This window comes from Nanorana parkeri, unplaced genomic scaffold (genome assembly GCF_000935625.1).
Source record: "Nanorana parkeri isolate BGI_ZX_2015 unplaced genomic scaffold, ASM93562v1 scaffold274, whole genome shotgun sequence".
In the NCBI taxonomy this organism is placed as follows: Eukaryota; Metazoa; Chordata; class Amphibia; order Anura; family Dicroglossidae; genus Nanorana; species Nanorana parkeri.
Genome location: NW_017306542.1, coordinates 603,825 through 616,681, shown reverse-complemented (window position 1 = coordinate 616,681; position 12,857 = coordinate 603,825). Strand labels below are relative to the sequence as shown.

Here is a 12,857-nt window from a genome sequence, read left to right as displayed (position 1 = left end):
GACTTAAAAACCAAGTCCATAAGAAAAGCATTTGAAACACAACTACAGCCAACTTAAAAAATGCGTTTCACATTCCTTAGTGCACTTTTGTCAAACACAAGGCCTGCCAGGCGAATCCGGCTCTCCAGGCCATTTCATGTGGCACTCGTACCTCTCCTGCAGCTTTCAATTTTTAAACAGAAGCTGGCACTGTAAACAGGTGCCAGGCTTCATGGGAAGGCTGCCGAGGTCCTCATCAAGTCCCGGCTGCCTTCTTGTGAAATGTGGCGCCAAAAATCTGTTTCTTCCTGTAGATCCACACCACCCGCACACGCCGAGATTCACTGGGACCCCTGGGAAAACGTCACGGCTCTCCTAAGACCCCGCACAGCCCAGCATAGACCCCGTACAGACATCTGAGAGGCCACACAGGCCACCATAGAACCTGAACAGCCACCTGAGAATCAGCACAGCCCAGCATAGACCCCATAAGCCCCTAGAGAGTCCACACAGTCCACCATAGAACCTGCAGAGCCACCTGATTGTCTACACATCCGACCATAGACCCCGCATAGCCCACCTGAGCGTCCACATAGCCCACCATTATTGGCCTTATTTTTCCTTGACTTCTACTTTCAGAGCTAGTTATTAAGTTATTACTAAAGCTAGTAATAATTGAATGCAGATACATATGATAAAGAGTAGATATGTCTGTGAAGGTTCTCATTCATCCAGGTCATTGTAAATAAGTCAAGGCAACTGGGCTTGCTGTATTTTTCATTTGCCTTTACTTATTTTTTACAGATATAAAGAGTAGATACATTTTTATAGTCGTACTGATACAACCGGCCCTTTGAGTGCAACCATATGTTAGAAATTCGTTTGAGAAAAATTCTCAATCCTGCTCCTTTGACATTTTTCGCCACTGCAGTTGAAATTGGTAATTGATTTGATCCCATAAGCGATTAGTAAGTCGAACAAATTTTCTAGAAACAAAATCTCCTGGTGTATGGCCAGCTTTAGACCTAAAACTCAGTACGACTGCATAGTTATATAAAATGTACACATGTATCCATGACTTTCTAAAGATGTGTTAAATAAACCAACTTGTTCATATTCACAAGTTCTTCTGAATATCTTTTACAATTCATGCTAAAACCCCACAAAATCTCAACACATTCATCATGAGGGAAGGGATGGTGTTAAATTACAGATTGCCTGAATCACTGACTTTAATTATAATGGCAGAGCAGATGTTTTATTTATTTACATTACAGGAAATGATTTGGGACAGCTACACAGAACCAAGTGACCTCATGGAACAGTTAGAGAGCTCTTGGCACACACTACCTGCACTGCTGCACTGCCTAATGAGCTCAGAAGTGTGTTATACAGAACGTTGCAGCATAACAATAACATAAATTTTGACTTTAGCAGGATGTAAGATAAACTATTTAATATGTGTATGTTAAATAACATATGTTGACAAGTACTCTTGCTCATGCTAGCACATTTCCTTTTCCAGCCTTAAAGTACAACTCCGGGTATACATTGTATTAACCCTTGCAGTGGGGCTACCCCAGAACTGCAAGGGTTAAGTGCTGGTTTTTGCCTAGGGTCAAAAATAAAAAAGTTATACTCACCTGATCCTCTGAGCTGGCTTGCTATTAGACCAGTCAGTGGAGTCTCTCTCCCCCTCTGCTGCAGCAGTCTAAGGTCCTGTGTGACACCACATTCTATACACTGTGTGTAAGACGTGAGTACGCCAAGGGACATAGCATTGTTGCCGTAGAGGAGGAAATAGGCTGGAGGGAACGCTGCCGGTCCGAGGATCAGGTGAGTATAACTTTGTAAATAATGAATACTCTGCTTTAAATAAAAAGGATGGGTGAATGTTATTAAATTGTAACTTTTTCTATTATTTGAGCCTTTCATTATTGTATAAATAATGGAGATTTCCTTTTTTTATATTTAATCTACTAGCTGGTTAAACTCCTGAATTTGTAATATAGGAAGATCCCACGTCTATGACTTCAATTGTAAAGAACAGCATGTTTACCTATAATATGCATTCAAAAATTAAAATACATATCCACTGCACAGCATATGTGACAGGATGTCATTGTAAACAAGTGGAAAAACTCTGGGGTGATAGAGATGAATGATAAAGGGCTTTTTAAAAAAAAGCAAACGTCTACCTGTACTTTAAATTTCATTTGTACCACTCTGTATATTCAGTTGGATTTTACATTATTGAATTCTAGGTTGGTTATTTTTCTGTCTGTAGACAAAACATATATAGGGGGAAAATCAATGACAAACAATGACCACAAAGTTGCCTCTCTGCCTTCAGGTCAATATTGTCCTTCCACAGATCCCGGCCTCATTACCACACATTTTGTGAGAAACAATCAACAACATAATTGACAAAAATCAGGGTAATGGTGCCCATACACCTGCCGATTATCGTACGATAATCGCGGGTGATCCCGCGATCGTACGATAATCGGCAGGTGTATGGGCAGTGTGCGGCCGCATCTACTGTACGGTCGCTCGACTTTCGTCTTCCTAGCACGCTGGAAAACTTGACGAAAATCTACGATTTTCGGCTTATTGGTAGCATGCTCGGAAGACGAAAGTATGATCTGCCTGTCCAAGATGGGCAGGTCGTACGAAATATTAATGACCTTACAACCATCGCACAACTAAAGTCGTGCGATGGTTGTAAGGTGTATGGCCAGCTTAAGACTTAACTGATAAAACACCTTATGAATGACAAAAAATGTTTGACTCCTCCATCAAATGCTTGACTCCTCAATTCTCCATCAGAGGGTGTGCCACTGTCAGAAAAAATGAGCAGTGACAATAGCTGATTATGTGCAATCATTCTTCAGCTCAGAATTCCTCAACAAAAGTCCATTGAAAAATCAACTCTTTCATGAATTTTTGGCAAGTCAGCAGGACTTCAAGCAGTGTATGGTTAGCTTTCTATGTACTGTATAGTACATTATCTTCTCTATAGGTGCAGCTGATACTGAGCTGAATATTATGATATAGGGGAGATCTCTGCTCTTAGATACGGCAATTTCCTTTAGGGCAGGTTCACACTATTTTCCAGACCAGATCTGGTCTGGAAAATGGTGTGAACCTGCCCTCAGTTCCAGTGCATTTCAGACAAGACAAAATGAGGTATGCAGTATTTTTCTGGTCCAGAACGGACTGCACTGGTGTGAACAAAGGCCAGAAATAGCATAGGGATACATTAGGATGCATTTTGGGTCTGGAAACAATCTGGTCTGGAGATGATCTGGATGTGGTGTGAATGGGCCCTTAAAGCAATAGATTTGGTTTTAGGCTAGGCATGCTTTGGTAATTTTTGCTATAGCAGTAATTGTCCTGTAAGTAATCACCAGCAATTATTACATATGCAGTTTTGAGGAGTAGTGACTGATCGAACAAATTCTGAACATTGTGCTACTATTAGTGGATTATTGCTATTACGTGCTACACAAATTAATTATGTGCAGCAGTTTATCATATGACAACCATGTTGGATGATTGATGTAGCAAACATTTCTAGTGACAAGTAAAGCAAGGCAGCATAGTATAATATGAGCCCAATAGATGGAAGTGGATTTAATAATTTCTTTCTGATGGCATATTAATGGTATAATTATGTGGTGTGGTTTTTTTATTTATTTAGTAACTTATTTTTGTATAAATGTTGTATGTTATATAATTTGGAAAATAATACAGCTTAGGGAACGGAAAAAAAAAGCAAGGCAGCAATTACTTGTATTCTCTGCTATTTTGACATATGCTAAATTAACATGCCTTCAATTTTCATGTAGGGTGTTTGGAGTGAGGTGTGTTTTGGATGTGTTCAAGATTGTATTACTGTACTGTATTACAGTAAACTCCCCGTTATCCATAATCCACGGGGATTGGTAGATTCCGGATAAATGTAGTTTCTGGTTGTTTGAGAGTTATATTAAAAATAGGTTTAAATAATGCTATTATTATTATTATTATTATTATTATTATACAGGATTTATATAGCGCCAACAGTTTGTGCAGCGCTTTACAATATAAGGAAGACATTACAATACAATTCTAGACAAGATTGTAAGGAGGGCCCTGGTCATGAGAAAACCACCAAAACTGGTATTGGTGCATCTCTTTATTTATATTTATAAAAACAAAATCATACAATAAAACAGAGATGTACAAATCCCAGGAGCTCCGTGTGCTCCTTACAAATTACAGCTGCCTCCTAAATTTTGAATTTTTCTCTAGTCTAGTCTTGGGGCTCGAAAAGTATTGGTACATGTACTTGTACTTGTACCGAGTACTGTACTTGGTATCGGTGCATCCCTACTTACAATCTTAAAGGTAGAGGCAAGTGATACATCAGGAGGTATCTGTGTTGCGAGGAATTGTCTGAGAAAGTGATAATTCACTGGTTAGTTTGAGGCGGGATAGGCTTCCCTGAATAAATCAGTCTTTAGGGATCACCTAAAGGCAGTTAGAGTAGGAGATAGATGGACAGGTTGGTGTAAAGGGTTTCAGAGGATGGGAGAGACTCTAGAGAAGTGATGGAGGTGAGCATGGGAGGAGTTGATGAGGGAGCTAGAGAGCAGGAGGTCTTTGGAAGAACAGAGGGGATGGTTAGGGTGATACTTTGAGACAAGGTTTGAGATATAGCCAGAGGCAAGTTGTGGATGGTTTTGTAAGTAGTTGTTCATATTTTGACTTTTATCTCTCTGTCCAGCACAAACTTTTGGCCTGTTGCACAGAAAAGTTTGATTTAGTTTCTGTACAAGTCATAGTTCATCAGTTTTTGTAATTTTATATAGAAATACCCTGACAGGTCTGAGTCAAGGATGACACCTAGCACCTTGACATGGAGGTAGGGATGGATAGTTGTGTTATCAATCTCAATGGGAAAGTTTGGGGAAGGTGCAGGGGCGAGGAGAGGAAATATAATGGGGTAATCTTTCCAAAGATTGAGTTTTAAGAAGTGTTGTGACATCCAGACTGATATGTTAGTAAATTAATAACGCACAAGGACACTGAGGGGGTGAGCTGTGGAGTGGAAAGATACATTTGAGTGCCAGTGGCATAGAGATGGTATTGGAAGCCATGTGAGGTTATCAACTGACCAAGGGAGGAGGTGTAGATAGAGAAGAGACGGGGGTCCAAGGACAGAGCCTTGGGGGATCCCTACAGAAATAGGGAGAGGAGTTAGATTTGTAGGTGACACTAAATGAGCGCTTAGATAGGTAGAAGGAGAACCATGAGAGAGCAGAGTCTTGTAGGCCAAGCGAGTGGAGTTTTTTGAGGAGCAGCAGGTGGTCAACAGTGTCAGCAGAAAGGTCTAATTGCAAGAGTAAGGAGAAGAGGCCATTGTTTTAGCAGTTAGTCATTAGTGAGTTTTAAAAGGACTAATGGAGTGTTGGGGGCGAAAGCTGGACTGTAAGGGGTTAAAGAGGATGTTATCAGTGAGGTGGGGGCTCAGGCAGTTGTAGATAACGTGTTCTAGGAGTTTGGAGGTGAATGGGAGTAAGGTCTGAGATTGTTAAGGTTGGTGGGGTCCAGTGAGGGTTTTTTTGGTATTGGGATGACCAGCGTGTGTTTTGGAGGGGAGAGAAAGATGCCAGTAGAGAGGGAAAGATTTAAACTGTGAGTAAGAGAGTGCGGGATAGAGCAAGAGGGTGACCGGAGTAGTGGTGAGGGAATAGGGTCCAGGGGGCAGGTGGTGAGGCAGAAGTCAGAGAGAAGCTTTTTAACCTCCGCTGTGGTGACAGGGGCAAAACAGGAAAGTAAGTGTGATGGTGGGACTGGTACATTAATAGGGGAAGGTGACTGGACAATGGAGATCTCTTCCCGGATTGCATCTATTTTGTTTTTGAAATGAATGGCATTGTCCTGATAGTAGAGAGTTAAAAATAGAAAAGAGCTGACAAGGTCTGGATGAGAATGTGTTAATGCGAGTGGCAAAATAAGTCTGTTTGGCAGCATGGAGGGAGGAATTATATTTTAGGAGGGCAGCTTTATACAGAGTGAAGTCTTGCAGAGACCTAGTTTTCCACCAGTTGCTCAAATTACGACAAACAGACACACTTAGCGGGTTATTCACAAACCTGCCGAAGGCAGCCGTGTGCACGACCCGAAGTGAAGTGAGCCGAACGCTGTTCGGCTATTCACTTCAGACTTGTACGGCTGATTTCAGCCATACACCGACTGAAATCAGCCGTACATCAGCTTGCTTTGGCTGGGTTCGGGTCGGCTGGACATGCTCAGCATGTTCGGCCGACCCGAAGTGCAGAAGGAGTTCGACTTGGCCGATCCAACATCTGGATCGGCTGAGCCGAACCTCCGGCAGGCTACACGCTGCTATTTGGTCTATTCTCATAGGGGCCGAACAGAGGTGAGTGAATAGCCGAATGCCGTCGGTACCTCTGTGGTACCGAGCAGTATAGAAAACCAGTTAAAAAAGTAAACAATAGAAAACGATTGGGCGGAGCTAGCAGTGACAGCTAGCTCGGCCCAACGGTTTTCTATTGGCCGGGACCTGCTGTCATTACAATGAGAGCCTAGCGGAGCCAGCGGTGATATCAAAGCCGGCTCCGCTCCACTCTCATTGTAATGGCAGATCAGCGTCCCCTGGTTACCTGGGGACGCTGATCTGTCATTAAGATTTTTTTCTGGTTAGATGAGAATTTCCGATTAGTTGAATACCGGTTAACAGAGAGTTTACTGTATTTGCATTCTACTTCTTCTTCATCTATATTGAAAGTTGTTTTTTTCTGGAAAAAAAATGCATTAAGCGGGATTTTTCTTATCACTGTCAACTTTTTACTGTGTTTTATGTTCTCATTTGGGAGACATCTCCTTACTTTCTGCCTATTTGACAAAACAAGAAATAAGGGAAGATCTCCCTATTTCCTGTCTATTTGACTTGTATCAAATTAGTTGTTAGGAAAGAAGTCTGTAGTCCCATGAGGGTGTACTTCTTGTACCGGGGACAGCTGTCAGAAAGAACAGAAAAGAAAGAGAAGAGAAATCTCCATGAGGACAAGGAAAGCATTTCAAACCTGACAGAAGTTCTAGACCTCCACTCACCAGTCTCGGCTGGAGGTAATAGTTGTTTTTCATCCTTGTGTTGAATGAATGCTGATTGTATTGGCTCAAAAATATTTTTACAAAATAAGGCCCAGAAGGCAAGTTGCAGCTTGGAAGCCAATGTAAGTTGCTAATTATATAAAGCTAAAATTGCTAACAGTTGTGTTTATCTTTGACCATCCTTGCTTTCAATGAATGATAAGTGTAGTAGCTGAAGAATATTTTTTATAGCAAAATAAAGTTTGAAAGGTTAATTGCATTTTTCCGGCCCGTTTATATAAGTGGTAACTCAGATATAACTATATATTTCCATAGAAAATATGAATTCTGACTGTTTATTTTCCTAGTAAAGATACTTTTGGCAATACCTTTGCTAATTTTCATCACATTTCAACAAACGTGAACATAAATAAGAATGAGATTTCTACTTAAAAGGCATTTTCATTAAAGCGGACGTTTACACTCAAAAATCTAATTCTACCAATGCATCCCTCTATGTATGATGATTAATAATAATAACATAGACATGTCAGGTGTAAAATGCTGTGATTTTGAAATACTTCCTGCTTTGAAAGGGCAAATGACTTCAGTTTGCCAAAGCAATGCACACTGGGATTGCCTTGTCAACAGCAGAGCGTTGCTAGGAAATCTCATTTGTAATCTCATGAGATCTCCGGGAAACGCATTTTCCTCCCCGAGATGATGTGCATGGTCACATGTCCTAGTCACATGTCTAGTCAAATGTGCCAGAAATCCGGGAAGTAAATGGAGAGCTAGTAATCTGCCCTTAGTAAATATGGCTACTGTCAGAAGAGAGACTGTGGAGATTATCAGGGTTATTCACAAAAGTGTGAAGAGTTTGGAGAAGGCAGGAGAAGTGAAGGATCTAGGCCAAAATAGCTGATTTGGAAAAATTCTCCACTTTCCACTTCATCTAATTTGTCCTAGATTGTTCACTTCTCCTGCCTTTTCCAAACTCTTCACCCTTTTGTGAATAGACCTGTATGAGTCAGGGATATACATAGTACATAGTACACATAGTACATAGTTAGTCAGGTTAAAAAAAGACACATGTCCATCAAGTTCAACCTATAGAGATATAGAGAAAATTATTGAAGCCATTATACCTGTTGGTTATGTATTAGATGAAGCACTGAGATGCTGAGGAATGCTGAATTAAGTTTTACTTGCTTATAAGGACATTATATCAGAATACAGCATTTACAGCATATATAGAGAACTTCCTGTATATCATAGATATAAGCATGAAATTTGAAATCTAGCATAGACTAGTTTTGCACTACAGCACCATCTACAGCTCAAAAGACAGTATTACATCTCTTAATGTCAGTAATACAATCAGTATGCTGTTACATTTCCAGCAATATCAACATAACAACCAGGCAGCTAGCATTTTCAGAAGGGGATCAGCAACACTCAGCAAGGGGATCAGCAACTTTAAGGCATCTTTTACCTCAATGTTCAACCCTTTTTAAGCTTTCTTTTCTTTCAAATGGCTAAAAGCTGAATTCCAGGCAAACAGCTAAATATAGTGTTGAAATATATGTGATTTGTCTTATCTGGCACAGGATGTATATCCAATTTTTTCATACAATTCTGAAGGACAGTACATCCAGGAGAGTGATTCCACTTTCTATGTGATAGTTAAAAAGGTACTTTACGGGGGGGCGTGTCCAGCTGCCGATTGTAATGGCCGCACTGTGAGAGAGCTCCGTTCTCACAAGCCCTGTCAGCGACGTACTAAACAGCATCCAGGAGCCTGTCTCACCCGCAAATAGGTCAGGTATCTGCCTGCTAGCCACAGGACCTCACCGATCATGCCCAAAAGAGGGAAGGGGCATCAGAAGCCCCAGAAGATGACAGACTTCCCAGCCTCTCAGAAAGGAGGAAGGCAAAATGGCGCCGGCAATAGGAGAGCTGCCTCAGATCGATCACGATCTCCCCTGTCAGCTGGCTCCCTCACTGACAGTCCTACTCCAGCCGCAGCTCCGTTCTTATCTCAGCAGGGTGAGTCATCTCCTCCTGATTCACCTACTACACGCAGCCCAGCTAAATCAAAGAGAGCTAAAGGAGCTGAGTCATCCTCCTCACGTTCCTCAGTGTCAGCCAATTTACCTCACACATCTTCCCTGTCTCTTGATGCATACCCCTCCAATACTGACCCAGCATCTTCAGCAGTCATGAAAGAAATGCTGCTCTCACTACGTTCATCCCTACAGAAAGATATTTCATCAATGATTGACAAGTTATCTCTCTCTATGCAACAACTCTCCACAAGAGTCACACATGTTGAAACCAGAATGAGTGATTTATCTAAGGGTCACAATATACTAGTGGATCACCATGATTCTCAATCCTCAGATATACAGTGGCTCAAGTTGAAATGTGCGGACCTAGAAGATAGGTCACGCCGCAATAACATCAAATTTAGGGGAATACCAGAAACGGTTGCTCCACAACAACTGTCAGGTCATGTCACTCAAATCCTCAAAGAACTTATTCCTGACGCCACTACAGCTGACCTCCTTGTGGATCGAGCTTATAGAATAGCCAAACCGTCCTTTCTGCCGGATGCTGTCCCTAGAGACGTGCTTGCTCGGATCCACTTTTTTCCATATAAAGGAGAAAGCCATGATGGCGGCAAAATCTATCCAGTCCCCATCTTTGCAGCTTCAAGGGGTCTCGCTCTTTGCAGATCTCTCTCAACTTACACTTCTGAATCGCCGCAAATTGGCTCCTCTGACGACCGTTCTACGTCAACATCGCATTATCTACAAATGGGGATTTCCTACTAAAATCCTGATATCACATCAGGGGAGAACCTTCCCGATTGCCTCACTAGAAGCAGGCTACAAGCTCCTCAACGACTGGAACATCCCTCATCCTCTGGTGGAAAACCGCACTCCAACTGAACCAAGAAAGATTCCCCAAGATTGGACCTGATCACCTCGCCTATTCCCTCTAAGAAGGGCATTCACCACTTACCTATGTCCCAGGGGCTCCTGGTACTCGCATCCTTCACCTGGGCTCACAGTTAATTAAGTCATGAGTTTGACTTTAATAGGCTCTATCAACTGCCTATTGTCTCCATACATTTCAGTAGCATATGCTACCCATGTATGTTGGCCTTTTTTGCCGACCTGTTTTTGCTTAGTATGTTTGATGTTTTGGGGTTTTTTCCTCATTGCCGTTCACTGGTCATCTTCAGTAGTCCTCATTCATCCTCAATTCTTCATATGGTGCTTCTCCGTGTCAATGGATCTCCTAATGCTCACAAACACTGGAAGACTTCTCTGCACTCAAGGTGGATCTTCACACACTCAACTTAGCTCCTTTTTTTAATGAATGCCAGTTAAACTTTCGTCTATTAATGCCAAAGGCCTCAATAGTCCCCAGAAGAGATATAACCTACTACGAGAAGCTAGACAGCTCCGCAGTGATGTACTGCTGGTACAAGAAACTCACTTTGCTAAATCTAAAACTCCCCACTTTACATTCAAAGACTTCCCACATATTTTCCTCGCCAGTGCGGATAAGAAGAAAGCCGGAGTCCTTATCGCTGTATCCTCCTCAGTAGCTTTTAACTTGCTTGAAAATATTGTTGACCCAAATGGCCGTTTTCTTATATTGAAATGTGAAATTAATGCACAACTTTTCACCATAGTCAATCTTTACGCCCCTAATGTCGGTCAGATCAAATTCCTCAAAAAATTCCTCAATATAATTGATACCCATAAAGCGGGTACTCTCCTGATGGGAGGTGACTTTAACACAGTTACTGATAAAGTTCTGGATTCTTCCACCTCAGGTAAATCCTCTCATACCACTATAGGTAATTTGTTATTTCGGAATGGTCTGTCCGACATATGGAGATGTCAACATGGTGACGAACGTGATTATACGTTCTTCTCACATGTACATCATACTTACTCTCGCATTGATTTATTCTTTACCGATGTTTTTTCTTTGCCTATAATGACCCCCTCGCATATAGGCTTGATCACCTGGTCAGACCACGCACCTATATCTGTCAGTGTGAAGGATCATCTACCTAAAGCGACTCCGCGACTCTGGAGGCTCAATACACTCCTCCTTTCAATCCCGACCTCTGCTTCACAAATTGCGGAGGAGAAAAAAGTTTGTTTTGACATCAACGACTCCCCTGACACTGACAGATATATACTGTGGAATGCCCATAAAGCTGTTATCAGGGGGATATGCATAACACTAAGTGCTTACATGAAAAAAGATAAGCTCCAAAAAATGAACGCTTTACTCACGTCTATAAAACGTCTAGAAGGTTTAAATAAAACATCTTCCTTCTTGCAGCTCTCTAAAGACCTTCAAGAAGAACGACAATCATTGGGAATTCTCCTATTAGATTACTATGAGCACATGCTCAAAAAATTAAAAGCTAACTCATACGCCCTACATAACAAACCTAGCTCATTGCTAGCTAACAAACTTAAATGTAGGAATGCTCGTTCCAGATTAGCTTCCCTGATTGACCCGGTGACGGGGAAAAAAGAAGTTACTCCTAACAAAATGGCTAATATATTTAAATCATATTACCACAAACTTTATAATTTGGCTAATGATCCCGATACTCCCCAACCGACTGAATGTAATATTCAGACGTTTCTAAACCGTCTTAATATGCCATCCTTATCATCTCAACACATAACTCAGCTGTCTACACCTTTTTCTTGTTCAGAAATTAGGAACGTCATAGCCTCGCTCCCCATGCACAAATCCCCTGGTGGGGATGGATTTCCGAACGAATACTATAAAACATATGCAGACACTCTCACTCATCTTACTAATGTCCTCAATAAGGCAATGGTTATGGGTTCTTTTCCTGGTGAAATGTTGGAAAGTATCATTGTTACAATCCCCAAACCTCACAAAGAGCCGTCCCTTCCAGGTAATCATAGGCCCATATCCCTATTGAATTCTGACATAAAAATCTATGCAAAAGCCTTATCACTGCGTCTCCTTGACATTCTCCCTTCCTTGATTCTTCCCGACCAGGTAGGCTTTACGAAAGGCAGACAAGCCCCGGATGGCACTAGGCGTATCCTCAATCTTCTCCGACACATTGAATTATCCAAATTGCCTTCATTACGCCTCGCCTTAGACGCTGAAAAGGCGTTCGACAGAGTTCATTGGGGATACCTTAAGGCAGTGCTCCAGAAATTTGGTTTTCAAGACACTATCCTTTCAGCAATTTTAGCCCTCTACTCTTCCCCTAGCGCGATAATTCTTCTCTCAGGCACCCTGTTGGATCCCTTTCCTCTTACTAATGGGACTCGACAGGGATGTCCCCTGTCCCCCATCATCTTTGTACTACTAATGGAACCCCTTGCCCATCATATCCGTTCCGATGAGCATATTACAGGAGTAACCTTCGGCCCTACCACACATAAAATTAGTCTCTATGCAGATGACATTCTCCTTGTACTCACAAAACCTACTCCTTCTTTACCAGCACTCTGTTTGTTACTGTCCGAATTTAGCAATATTTCTTTTTATAAATTAAACATTTCAAAATCGCAAATCCTAGACCTGCATATCCCCAGTTCTCTGAAAATACACCTATCAGCAAAATATCCGTTTGCGTGGGGGGCTGACTCGATTCCTCACCTTGGCATCACTCTACCTAAGACTGCTAGACAATGCTATGACCTCAACTTTAAACATAGTTACATAGTATTTGAGGTTGAATAAAGACA

General features: G+C 41.6%; 1 protein-coding gene across 1 annotated transcript in view; it reads left to right on the top strand.

Moving 5' to 3' along the window:
- Nucleotides 1-12,857, top strand: part of MUSK (muscle associated receptor tyrosine kinase) — a 144,451-nt gene that overhangs the window by 60,411 nt on the left and 71,183 nt on the right. The window lies entirely within an intron of this gene.